This window comes from Triticum aestivum, chromosome 2A (assembly GCF_018294505.1).
Source record: "Triticum aestivum cultivar Chinese Spring chromosome 2A, IWGSC CS RefSeq v2.1, whole genome shotgun sequence".
NCBI classification, from domain to species: Eukaryota; Viridiplantae; Streptophyta; class Magnoliopsida; order Poales; family Poaceae; genus Triticum; species Triticum aestivum.
This window is the reverse complement of record NC_057797.1, coordinates 43562906-43576623: the sequence shown is the minus strand read 5'-3', so window position 1 is coordinate 43576623 and position 13718 is coordinate 43562906.

Sequence of the window (13718 nt, the reverse complement as noted above, 5' to 3'; positions counted from 1 at the left end):
TGCTACTCTACTCCCTCATGTTGCTGCAAGATGGTGGTTTCCAAAAGATGCTAGTCTTCAATAGGCTAGGCTTTCCCCTTCCTTTCTGGCATTCTGCAGTTTAGTCCACAGATACCACCCATTCCTTTGATACAAATGTATACTTAGTTTAGATCTGATGTAAGTCTTGCGAGTACTTTGGATGAGTACTCATGGTTGCTTTGCTACTTCTTTTCCCCCATACCCGATTGTTGAGACCAGATGACGGATCCCAGGAGCCAGACGTCGCCACTGATGACTACTACTACCTGGAGGATGCCTACTACTACGGGACGACCGCTGACGACTTGGAGTAGTTAGGAGGCTCCCAAGCAGGAGGCCTTGCCTTTTCGATCGATGTTGCTTTTGTGCTAGCCTTCTTAAGGCAAACTTGTCTAACTCGTGTCTGTACTGAGATATTGTTGTTTCCGCTAACTCTTGTGTTTTCAAGCTTATGTATTCGAGCCCTCGAGGCCCCTGGCTTGTAATATAAAGCTTGTATTATTTTAATTTGTGTCTAGAGTTGTGTTGTGATATCTTCTCGTGAGTCCTTGATCTTGATCATACACATTTGCGTGTATGATTAGTGTACGATTGAATCGAGGGCGTCACACACACTGAACTATCAAGTAGTCATCAGCTTTGCTTTGCCAGACGTTCTTAACGTCGTCAGTTGCATCTGCAGCAGGCCTGGCACCCAGCGGTGCTTCCAGGACGTAATTCTTCTGTGCAGCAATGAGGATAATCCTCAAGTTACGGACCCAGTCCGCGTAATTGCTACCATCATCTTTCAACTTTGCTTTCTCAAGGAACGCATTAAAATTCAATGGAACAACAGCACGGGCCATCTATCTACAATCAACATAGACAAGCAAGATACTATCAGGTACTAAGTTCATGATAAATTTAAGTTCAATTAATCATATTACTTAATAACTCCCACTTAGATAGACATCCCTCTAATCCTCTAAGTGATCACGTGATCCAAATCAACTAAACCATAACCGATCATCACGTGAAATGGAGTAGCTTTCAATAGTGAACATCACTATGTTGATCATATCTACTATATGATTCACGCTCGACCTTTCGGTCTCAGTGTTCCAATGCCATATCTGCATATGCTAGGCTCGTCAAGTTTAACTTGAGTATTCTGCGTGTGCAAAACTGGCTTGCACCCGTTGTAGATGGATGTAGAGCTTATCACACCCGATCATCACATGGTGTCTGGCACGATGAACTTTGGCAATGGTGCGTACTCAGGGAGAACACTTTTATCTTGAAATTTAGTGAGAGATCATCTTATAATGCTACCGTCAATCAAAGCAAGATAAGATGCATAAAAGATAAACATCACATGCAATCAATATAAGTGATATGATATGGTCATCATCATCTTGTGCTTGTGATCTCCATCTCCGAAGCACTGTCATGATCACCATCGTCACCGGCGCGACACCTTGATCTCCATCGTAGCATCGTTGTCGTCTCACCAATCTTATGCTTCTACGACTATCGCTACCGCTTAGTGATAAAGTAAAGCATTAGAGTGTGATTGCATTGCATACAATAAAGCGACAACCATATGGCTCCTGCCAGTTGCCGATAACTCGGTTACAAAACATGATTATCTCATACAATAAAATTTAGCATCATGTCTTGACCATATCACATCACAACATGCCCTACAAAAACAAGTTAGACGTCCTCTACTTTGTTGTTGCAAGTTTTACGTGGCTGCTATTGGGCTTAGCAAGAACCGTTCTTACCTACGCATCAAAACCACAACGATAGTTTGTCAAGTTGGTGATGTTTTAACCTTCGCAAGGGTCGGGCGTAGCCACACTCGGTTCAACTAAAGTTGGAGAAACTGACACCCGCCAGCCACCTGTGTGCAAAGCACGTCGGTAGAACCAGTCTCGCGTAAGCGTACGCGTAATGTCGGTCCGGGCCGCTTCATCCAACAATACCGCCGAACCAAAGTATGACATGCTGGTAAGCAGTATGACTTATATCGCCCACAACTCACTTGTGTTCTACTTGTGCATATGACATCTACACATAAAACCTGGCTCTGATGCCACTGTTGGGGAACGTAGTAATTTCAAAAAAATTCCTACGCACACGCAAGATCATGGAGATGCAAAGCAACGAGAGGGGAGAGTGTTGTCCACGTACCCTCGTAGACCGAAAGCCGAAGCGTTAGCACAACACGGTTGATGTAGTCGTACGTTTTCATGATCGGCCGATCAAGTACCGAACGCACGGTACCTCCGAGTTCAGCACACGTTCAGCCCGATGACGTCCCTCGAACTCCGATCCAGCCGAGTGTTAAGGGAGAGTTTCGTCAGCACGATGGCGTGGTGACGATGATGATGTTCTACCGACGCAGGGCTTTGTTGGGTAACGTAGCAGAAATTCAAAATTTTCTTACGTGTCACCAAGATCTATCTATGGAGAGACCAGCAACGAGTAGAAAGAGAGTGCATCTACATACCCTTGTAGATCGCTAAGCGGAAGCGTTCAAGTGAACGGGGTTGATGGAGTCGTACTCGTCGTGATTCAAATCACCGATGATCCTAGTGCCGAACGGACGACACCTCCGCGTTCAACACACGTACAGCCCGGTGACGTCTCCCACGCCTTGATCCAGCAAGGAGAGAGGGAGAGGTTGAGGAAGACTCCATCCAACAGCAGCACAACGGCGTGGTGGTGGTGGAGGAGCGTGGCAATCCAGCAGGGCTTCGCCAAGCACCATGGGAGAGGAGGAGTAGGAAGAGAGGTAGGGCTGTGCCAGAACTTTGTGTATAGCTCCCATGCGCCTCCCCACTATATATAGGGGTGGAGGGGCTGGTTTCTTGCCCTCCAAGTCCATTGGGGCGTTGGCCAAGGTGGGAGGAAAGAAATCTCATTATTTCCTTCCCCACCGATTGTTATACCCCCTTTTTAGGGATCTTGATCTTATCCCTTCGGGATATGATCTTATTCCTTCTAAGGGGGGATCTTGGTGCGCCTTGACCAGGGGTGTGGGGCCTTGCCCCCACTACCCACGTCCATGTGGGTCCCCCCATGCAGGTGGGCCCCACTCCGGAACCTTCTAGAACCTTCCCGGTACAATACCAAAAAATCCCAAACATTTTCCGGTGGCCAAAATAGGACTTCCCATATATAAATCTTTACCTCCGGACCATTCCGGAACTCCTCGTGACGTCCGGGATCTCATCCGGGACTCCGAACAACATTCGGTAACCACATACAAACTTCCTTTATAACCCTAGCGTCATCGAACCTTAAGTGTGTAGACCCTACGGGTTCGGGAGACATGTAGACATAACCGAGACGTTCTCCGGTCAATAACCAACAGCGGGATCTGGATACCCATGATGGCTCCCACATGTTCCACGATGATCTCATCGGATGAACCACGATGTCAAGGACTTAATCAATCCCGTATTCAATTCCCTTTGTCTATCGGTATGTTACTTGCCCGAGATTCGATCGTCGGTATCCAATACCTTGTTCAATCTCGTTACCGGCAAGTCACTTTACTCGTTCCGTAACACATCATCCCGTGATCAACTCCTTGGTCACATTGCGCATATGATGATGTCCTACCGAGTGGGCCCAGAGATACCTCTCCGTTTACACGGAGTGACAAATCCCAGTCTCGATCCGCATAAAACAATAGATACTTTCGGAGATACATGTAGTGCACCTTTATAGTCACCCAGTTACGTTATGACGTTTGATACACCCAAAGCACTCCTACGGTATCCAGGAGTTACACGCTCTCATGGTCGAAGGAAGAGATACTTGACATTGGCAAAGCTCTAGCAAATGAACTACACGATCTTTTGTGCTAGTCTTAGGATTGGGTCTTGTCCATCACATCATTCTCCTAATGATGTGATCGCGTTATCAACGACATCCAATGTTCATAGCCAGGAAACCATGACTATCTGTTGATCACAACGAGCTAGTCAACTAGAGGCTCACTAGGGACATATTGTGGTCTATGTATTCACACGTGTATTACGATTTCCGGATAATACAGTTATAGCATGAATAAAAGACAATTATCATGAACAAGGAAATATAATAATAATACTTTTATTATTGCCTCTAGGGCATATTTCCAACAGTCTCCCACTTGCACTAGAGTCAATAATCTAGTTCACATCGCCATGTGATTAACACTCACAGGTCACATCGCCATGTGACTAATACCCAAGAGTTTACTAGAGTCAGTAGTCTAGTTCACATCACTATGTGATTAACACTCAATGAGTTTTATGTTTGATCATGTTGCTTGTGAGAGAGGTTTTAGTCAACGGGTCTGAACCTTTCAGATCCGTGTGTGCTTTACAAATCTCTATGTCATCTCCTAGATGCAGCTACCACGCTCTATTTGGAGCTATTCCAAACAACTGTTCTACTTGGAGCTATTCTAAATTATTGCTCCATTATATGTATCCGGTCTCTCTACTCAGAGCTATCCGGATAGGTGTCAAGCTTGCATCGTCGTAACCTTTACGATGAACTCTTTTACCACCTCCATAATCGAGAAAATTCCTTAGTCCAATAGTTACTAAGGATAACTTTGACCGCTGTCCTGTGAGCCATTCTTGGATCACTCTTGTACCCCTTGACTGACTCATGGCAAGGCACACTTCAGGTGCGGTACACAGCATAGCATACTGAAGAGCCTACGTCTTAAGCATAGGGGACGACCTTCGTCCTTTCTCTCTATTCTGCCGTGGTCGAGCTTTAAGTCTTAACTTCGTACCTTACAACTCAGGTAAGAACTCCTTCTTTGACTGGTCCATCTTGAACACCTTCAAGATCATGTCAAGGTATGTGCTCATTTGAAAGTATTATTAAGCATTTTGATCTATCCTTATAGATCTTGATGCTCAATGTTCAAGTAGCTTAATCCAGGCTTTCCATTGAAAAACACTTTCAAAATAACCCTATATGCTTTCCAGAAATTCTACGTCATTTCTGATCAACAATATGTCAACAACATATACTCATCAGAAATTCTATAGTGCTCCCACTCACTTCTTTGGAAATACAAGTTTCTCATAAACTTTGTACAAACCCAAAATTTTTGATCATCATCAAAGCATACATTCCAACTCCGAGATGCTCACTCCAGTCCTTAGAAGGATTGCTGGAGCTTTGCATACTTATTAGCATCTTTCGGGATTGACAAAACCTTCCGGTTGTATCACATACAACCTTTCCTCATTAAAATCGTCGAGGAAACAATGTTTTGACATCCTATCTGCAAGATTTCATAAATAATGCAGTAATCGCTAATATAATTCCAACAGACTCTTAGCATCGCTACGAGTGAGAAAATCTCATCGTAGTCAACTCCTTGAACTTGTCGGAAAACATCTTAACGACAAGTCGAGCTTTCTTAATGGTGACATTTACCATCATTGTCCGTCTTCCTTTTGAAATCCATCTGTACTCATTAGCCTTACGACCATCGAGCCGTTCTGCCAAAGTCTACACTTTGTTTTCATACATGGATCCTCTCTCGGATTTTATGGCCTCAAGCCATTTATCGGAATCCGGGCCCACCATCGCTTCTCCATAGCTCGTAGGTTCATTGTTGTCTAGCAACATGACCTTCAAGACAGGATTACGTACCACTCTGAAGTAGTACGCATCCTTGTCATCCTACGAGGTTGGGAGTGACTTGATCCGAAGTTTCATGATCAATATCATAAGCTTCCACTTCAATTGGTGTAGGTGCCACAGGAACAACTCCCTGTGCCCTGTCACACACTAGTTGAAGAGACGGTTCAATAACCTCATCAAGTCTCCACCATCCTCCCACTCAATTCTTTCGAGAGAAACTTTTCCTCGAGAAAGGACCCGATTCTAGAAACAATCCATATTGCTTTCGGATCTGAATTAGGAGGTATACCCAACTGTTTTGGGTTTCCTATGAAGATGCATTTTATCCTCTTTGGGTTCGAGCTTATCAACCTGAAACTTTTTCATATAAGCGTCGCAGCCCCAAACTTTTAAGAAACGACAACTTAGGTTTCTCTAAACCATAATTCATACGGTGTCATCTCATCGGAATTACGTGGTGCCCTATTTAAAGTGAATGTGGTTGTCTCTAATGCCTAACCCATGAACGATAGTGGTAATTCGATAAGAGACATCATGGTACACACCATATCCAATAGGGTGCAACTATGATGTTCGGACACACCATCACATTACGGTGTTCCAGGCGGTATTAATTGCGAAACAATTTCCACAATCTCTTAATTGTGTGCCAAAACTCGTAACTCAGATATTCATCTCTATGATCATATCATAGACATTTTATCCTCTTGTCACAATGATCTGCTACTTCACTCTGAAATTACTTGAACCATTCAATAATTCAGACTTGTGTTTCATCAAGTAAATATACTCAACATTTACTCGAATCATCTGTGAAGTAAGAACATAATGATATTCACTGCATGCCTCAGCACTCATTCGACTGCACACATCAAAATGTGTTACTTCCAACAAGTTGCTATCTTGTTCCATCTTACTGAAAATGAGGCTTTTCAGTCATCTTGCCCATGTGGTATGATTTGCATATCTCAAGTGATTCAAAATCAAGTGAGTCCGAACGATCCATTTGCATGGAGTTTCTTCATGCATATACACCAATAGACATGGTTCGCATGTCTCAAACTTTTCAAAAACGAGTGAGTCCAAAGATCCATCAACATGGAGCTTCTTCATGCGTTTTATACCATTATGACTTACATGGCAGTGCCACAAGTAAGTGGTACTATCATTACTATCTTATATCTTTTGGCATGAAAATGTGTATCACTACGACCGAGATTCAATAAACCATTCCTTTAGGTGCAAGACCATTGAAGGTATTATTCAAAAATAGAGTAACCATTATTCTCCTTAAATGAATAACCGTATTGCGATAGACATAATCCAATCATGTCTATGCTCAACGCAAACACCAATCTCGGTGGTAGAGGGAGCGTGCGATGCTTGATCATATCAACCTTGGAAACACTTCCAACATATATCGTCAGCTCACCTTTAGCTAGTCTCCGTTTATTCCGTAGCTTTTATTTCGAGTTACTAACACTTAGCAACCGAACCGGTATCCAATACCCTGGTGCTACTAGGAGTACTAGTAAAGTACACATTAACATAATGTATATCCAATATACTTCTATCGACCTTGCCAGCCTTCTCATCTACCAAGTATCTAGGGTAATTCTGCTCCAGTGGTTGTTCCCCTTATTACAGAAGCACTTAGTCTCAGGTTTGGGTTCAACCTTGGGTTTCTTCACTAGAGCAGCAGCTGAATTGCCGTTTCATGAAGTATCCCTTTGTTCCCTTGCCCTTCTTGAAACTAGTGGTTTCACCAACCATCAACAATTGATGCTCCTTCTTGATTTCTACTTTCGCGGTGTCAAACATCATGAATATTTCAAGGATCATCATATCTATCCCTGATATGTTATAGTTAATCACGAAGCTCTAGCAGCTTGGTGGCAATGACTTTGGGGAAACATCACTATCTCATCTGGAGGATCAACTCCCACTCGATTCAAGTGATTGTTGTGCTCAGACAATCTGAGCACAAGCTCAACGATTGAGCTTTTCTCCCTTAGTTTGCAGGCTAAGAAAATCGTCGGAGGTCTTATACCTCTTGACGTGGGCACGAGCCTGAAATCCCAATTTCAGCCCTCGAAACATCTCATATGTTCCGCGACGTTTCGAAAACGTCTTTGGTGCCTCTACTTAAACCATTTAATTGAACTATCACGTAGTTATCAAAACGTGTATGTCCGATGTTCGCAACATCGACAAACGACGTTGGGGTTCAGCACACTGAGCGGTGCATTAAGGACATAAGCTTTCTACTGATCGCATAATCGCTACTATCAACTTTCAACTATATTTTCTCTAGGAACATATCTAAACAGTGGAACTAAAGCGCGAGCTTACGACATAATTTGCAAAAGGTCTTTTGACTATGTTCAGGATAATTAAGTTCATCTTATGAACTCCCACTTAGATAGACATCCCTCTGGTCATCTAAGTGATCACATGATCCGAGTCAACTAGGCCGTGTCCGATCATCACGTGAGACGGACTAGTCATCATCGGTGAACATCTTCATGTTGATCGTATCTACCATACGACTCATGCTCGACCTTTCGGTCTCCGTGTTCCGAGGCCATGTCTGCACATGCTAGGCTCGTCAAGTTAACCCTAAGTGTTTTCGCTGTGTAAAACTGTCTTACACCCGTTGTATGTGAACGTAAGAATCCATCACACCCGATCATCACGTGGTGCTTAGAAGCGACGAACTGTAGCAACGGTGCACAGTTAGGGGAGAACACTTCTTGAAATTTTGTAAGGGATCATCTTATTTACTACCGTCGTCCTAAGCAAACAAGATGCATAAACATGATAAACATCACATGCAATCAAATAGTGACATGATATGGCCAATATCATTTTGCTCCTTTTGATCTTCATCTTCGGGGCTCCATGATCATCATCGTCACCGGCACGACACCATGATCTCCATCATCATGATCTCCATCATCGTGTCTTCATGAAGTTGTCACGCCAACGACTACTTCTACTTCTATGACTAACGCGTTTAGCAATAAAGTAAAGTAGTTTACATGGCGTTCTTCAATGACACGCAGGTCATACAATAAATAAAGACAACTCCTATGGCTCCTGCCGGTTGTCATACTCATCGACATGCAAGTCGTGAATCCTATTACAAGAACATGATCAATCTCATACATCACATATCATTCATCACATTCTTCTTGGCCATATCACATCACATAGCATACCCTGCAAAAACAAGTTAGACGTCCTCTAATTGTTGTTGCATGTTTTACGTGGCTGCTATGGGTTTCTAGCAAGAACGTTTCTTACCTACGCAAGACCACAACGTGATATGCCAATTGCTATTTACCCTTCATAAGGACCCTTTTCATCGAATCCGTTCCGACTAAAGTGGGAGAGACTGGCACCCGCTAGCCACCTTATGCACCAAGTGCATGTCAATCGGTGGAACCTGTCTCACGTAAGAGTACGTGTAAGGTCGGTCCGGGCCGCTTCATCCCACAATACCGTCGAAACAAGATTGGACTAGTAACGGTAAGCATATTGAACAACATCAACGCCCACAACTACTTTGTGTTCTACTCGTGCAAAGAATCTACGCAATAGACCTAGCTCATGATGCCACTGTTGGGAACGTAGCAGAAATTCAAAATTTTCCTACGTGTCACCAAGATCTATCTATGGAGAGACCAGCAACGAGTAGAAAGAGAGTGCATCTACATACCCTTGTAGATCGCTAAGCGGAAGCGTTCAAGTGAACGGGGTTGATGGAGTCGTACTCGTCGTGATTCAAATCACCGATGATCCTAGTGCCGAACGGACGGCACCTCCGCGTTCAACACACGTACAGCCCGGTGACGTCTCCCACGCCTTGATCCAGCAAGGAGAGAGGGAGAGGTTGAGGAAGACTCCATCCAACAGCAGCACAACGGCGTGGTGGTGGTGGAGGAGCGTGGCAATCCAGCAGGGCTTCGCCAAGCACCATGGGAGAGGAGGAGTAGGAAGAGAGGTAGGGCTGTGCCAGAACTTCGTGTATAGCTCCCATGCGCCTCCCCACTATATATAGGGGTGGAGGGGCTGGTTTCTTGCCCTCCAAGTCCATTGGGGCGTTGGCCAAGGTGGGAGGAAAGAAATCTCATTATTTCCTTCCCCACCGATTGTTATCCCCCCTTTTTAGGGATCTTGATCTTATCCCTTCGGGATATGATCTTATTCCTTCTAAGGGGGGATCTTGGTGCGCCTTGACCAGGGGTGTGGGGCCTTGCCCCCACTACCCACGTCCATGTGGGTCCCCCCATGCAGGTGGGCCCCACTCCGGAACCTTCTAGAACCTTCCCGGTACAATACCGAAAAATCCCGAACATTTTCCGGTGGCCAAAATAGGACTTCCCATATATAAATCTTTACCTCCGGACCATTCCGGAACTCCTCGTGACGTCCGGGATCTCATCCGGGACTCCGAACAACATTCGGTAACCACATACAAACTTCCTTTATAACCCTAGCGTCATCGAACCTTAAGTGTGTAGACCCTACGGGTTCGGGAGACATGTAGACATGACCGAGACGTTCTCCGGTCAATAACCAACAGCGGGATCTGGATACCCATGATGGCTCCCACATGTTCCACGATGATCTCATCGGATGAACCACGATGTCAAGGACTTAATCAATCCCGTATTCAATTCCCTTTGTCTATCGGTATGTTACTTGCCCGAGATTCGATCGTCGGTATCCAATACCTTGTTCAATCTCGTTACCGGCAAGTCACTTTACTCGTTCCGTAACACATCATCCCGTGATCAACTCCTTGGTCACATTGCGCATATGATGATGTCCTACCGAGTGGGCCCAGAGATACCTCTCCGTTTACACGGAGTGACAAATCCCAGTCTCGATCCGCATAAAACAATAGATACTTTCGGAGATACCTGTAGTGCACCTTTATAGTCACCCAGTTACGTTGTGACGTTTGATACACCCAAAGCACTCCTACGGTATCCAGGAGTTACACGCTCTCATGGTCGAAGGAAGAGATACTTGACATTGGCAAAGCTCTAGCAAATGAACTACACGATCTTTTGTGCTAGTCTTAGGATTGGGTCTTGTCCATCACATCATTCTCCTAATGATGTGATCCCGTTATCAACGACATCCAATGTCCATAGCCAGGAAACCATGACTATCTGTTGATCACAACGAGCTAGTCAACTAGAGGCTCACTAGGGACATATTGTGGTCTATGTATTCACACGTGTATTACGATTTCCGGATAATACAGTTATAGCATGAATAAAAGACAATTATCATGAACAAGGAAATATAATAATAATACTTTTATTATTGCCTCTAGGGCATATTTCCAACAGGCTTCGCCTAAGCACCGCTACAGTATTATCGAGGTGGACTATGGTGGAGGGGGCACCGCACACGGCTAAAAGATCAAACGATCAATTGTTGTGTCTCTAGGGTGCCCCTGCCCCATATATAAAGGAGCAAGGGGAGAGGTGCGGCCGGCCAGGAGGGGGCGCGCCAGGAGGAGTCCTACTCCTACCGGGAGTAGGACTCCCTCCCTTTTCCTTGTTGGATTAGGAGTGGAGGGGGAAAGGAAGGAAAGGGGGGCGCCGCCCCCCTCCTTGTCCTATTCGGACTAGGGGGCAGGGGCACGCGACCCTGCCCTGGCCGCCTCTCCTCTTCTCCACAAAGGCCCACTATGGCCCATTAAGCCCCCGGGGGGTTCCGGTAACCCCTCGGTACTCCGGTAAAATTCGGATTTCACCCGGAACACTTCCGATATCCAAATATAGGCTTCCAATATATCAATCTTCATGTCTCGACCATTTTGAGACTCCTCGTCATGTCCGTGATCATATCCGGGACTCCGAACAACCTTCAGTACATCAAAACATATAAAGTCATAATATAACTGTCATCGAAACGTTAAGCGTGCGGACCCTATGGGTTCGAGAACTATGTAGACATGACCGACACATGTCTCCGGTCAATAACCAATAGCGGAACATGGATGCTCATATTGGCTCCCACATATTCTACGAAGATTTTTATCGGTCAAACCGCATAACAACATACGTTGTTCCCTTTGTCATCGGTATGTTACTTGCCCAAGATTCGATCGCCGGTATCTCTATACCTAGTTCAATCTCGTTACCGGCAAGTATCTTTACTCGTTCTGTAATACATCATCTCACAACTAACTCATTAGTTGCAATGCTTGCAAGGCTTAAGTGATGTGTATTACCGAGAGGGCCTAGAGATACCTCTCCGACAATCGGAGTGACAAATCCTAATCTCGAAATACGCCAACCCAACAAGTATCTTCGGAGACACCTGTAGAGCACCTTTATAATCACTCAGTTACGTTGTGACATTTGGTAGCACACAAAGTATTCCTCCGTTAAACGGGAGTTGCATAATCTCATAGTTATAGGAACATGTATAAGTCATGAAGAAAGCAATAGCAACATACTAAACGATCAAGTGCTAAGCTAACGGAATGGGTCAAGTCAATCACATCATTTTCCTAATAATGTGATCCCGTTAATTAAATGACAACTCATGTCAATGACTAAGAAACATAACCATCTTTGATCAACGAGCTAGTCAAGTAGAGGCATACTAGTGACACTCTGTTTGTCTATGTATTCACACAAGTATTATGTTTCCGGTTAATATAATTCTAGCATGAATAATAGACGTTTATCATGATATAAAAAAATAAATAATAACTTTATTATTGTCTCTAGGGCATATTTTCTTCACAGGGTGCCTGTGGTGGGCCACACCCGTAGAATGTGTTTCGTCCTTCTAATGTCACTCGAGTTTTTTTCTTCTTTTATTTTAAATTAATTGCATATTTTTAAAAACTTAAATTTACTTACGAAATTTGGAAAGATGAAATTTTAAAAATATTGACATAGTATAAAAAAATGTTAGTACAGTTTTAAAATATGTGGATAACTTTCAAAATAAATGTTCGTGTCAATGAAAAAATGTTCCGATGTCCAAATAATTTTTCTGGTTTTTGTTTTAAAATATTTGTATACATTTTTTTATAAATGTTTGGGTAATGTTGACACAAAAAAATAACACCTGTTGCAAATGTTGCAAAGAAAAAAACGTAACATAACCCCTGTTGCAAATGTCTTTCGCAACAAGACCCACTGTTCAAGAATTCACCCGATTAATCAGTTAATAGGCCAGTTAATCGCTACTTATAGCATGGCCGAATCGAATAAGACCTATTCGTTGCGTTAACTTGTCAGGCTGATTAATTAGCCAGTTAGACCGATTAATCAGTTGTCATGCCGATTAATCCCTGCTGGCCCATTAACGGGTGAGCAAACAAAGGCCAAATTTTTGGCCCATAACCCCTTCTGGCACCATGCCGCTCCTTAATAGATAGGATTAATAATTTTACCTCCTCTCTATGCTTTTCATATGTGTATAGCTGCATATTTTGGTATACTACATAGCTGGGAGCATGAGAGTATGGTATAATACATTAAAAAATCTAGACATATGTTGGCAAGTTTCTATTCAATCTATCGATCAATGATCGACCGATTAATCTAGTTAATAGGCCGATTCACCGATTAATCGCTACTCCTAAACCGACCGAGCAACTATCAGTTAACGATTTCTTGAACATTGACAAGACCTTTGCTGCAAAGTAAAGAAAGACGTTTAGCTGATTGATTGTATCAAATCTAATTGCTCGCAATACTGTTGTGGCTCACACTAGGGAGGGCGATTTTTTTTTTTTGCAACACGACTCATGTTGCAAAAAAAAAAACCCACAATACAACCTATGTTGTAAAGAAAAAAACACAACATAACCCCTGTTGAAAATGTTTCCGCAACAAGTCCTTTATTGAAAAACAGAGAAAGACATTTGGCTGATTGATTGTATCAAATCCAATGGCTCTCGAGCCGGTGGATCTTTTTAAAAAATCCGCCGGCGGACGCGTAGCAGTCCCCAAAAGAGAAACAGAGAAACCCAAAATTGGTAAACGAGAGAAGGAAAACGAAAA